This window comes from Chenopodium album, chromosome 3 (assembly GCF_948465745.1).
Source record: "Chenopodium album chromosome 3, dcCheAlbu1.1, whole genome shotgun sequence".
Taxonomy (NCBI): Eukaryota; Viridiplantae; Streptophyta; class Magnoliopsida; order Caryophyllales; family Amaranthaceae; genus Chenopodium; species Chenopodium album.
In genome coordinates this window covers 77,545,774-77,546,842 of record NC_137836.1, presented here as the reverse complement: position 1 = coordinate 77,546,842, position 1,069 = coordinate 77,545,774, and positions in this window count along the sequence as shown.

Genomic DNA, 1,069 nt, shown 5'->3' with positions numbered 1-1,069 from the left:
GTTCCATAGTATCCTTCAATTCGTCATCTCAATTCTTCAGAATTTTTTAATTGGAAATTGACTCAAAAAATTATAGGAAAATATTGAGCCTAATAAATGACAAATTATTTTTACTGACCATTACCTGTTATTGCGGCTAATTCAACTGAACTTTTATCTTTCTCAATTTTTTTAGGCAGTTTTAAAATTTAGTCTCACGTTCCCATTTTGAATTAACTTTGTAACCGTTACTACTTGTATAGACTTATAGTATAGCCTTGTCCATCACCTTTTATATCTTTTTTAGTGAATAAGCTTCTACTTTTGAGCAGTTATTATAGCTTCTTTAATTTTAAAGTGGTAGAACTGTAGAAGTAATGTATATAAAGGACTATATTAGTTCAAAGTTGAAGAAACGTGAGCATTGTGCAGTATTATTCAATGATTGATTTTGTGGCAAAGAATATTTAAAGAGCTAAAGATAGGATATATAAAAAGCTTTTAAATTTTAAAAAAGTTAAAATGTATATGAGGTTTATTTCCGAAACTTTTCATCTAGGTGGATAGGCATTTGGCATTTGTAAATAGTGAAAGACAATTTTTAAAGTAACAACAAAAAGAAAGAATAATTAATAAGTGTACAATAAGTTAATTGAATTGGTACCTACTTTATCTCTTTGGTTTATCTTGTTCAAATGTTATACTTGTCTTACTATATAAGGAATATAATACAAAAAGATTATATCTATGAGTAATTTCTTTATGGAATTTGTTGACTGATGATATTAGTGATGAAACATTGAGAGAAAGTTAAGCAAAAATGGATGGACAACTTCAATCATCGATATACGAAGTAATAGTTTAGTACATATTAAATTAAGTAAAAAGCTCAAACATAAATGGCTAATGATGACTTTATCCCTACCTTTATTCTCAATTCTGTGAATTAGATTTGATTGAATGAACACAATGAACCCCCAAAAAAGGATGGTTTCTATGGAAAAAAAAATGACAATTTAATAAGGCCCTGTTCTTTTGAGCTTCTGGGCAGAGCAGAGCAGAGCAAAGCAGATTTCAGCAGAGCAGATTG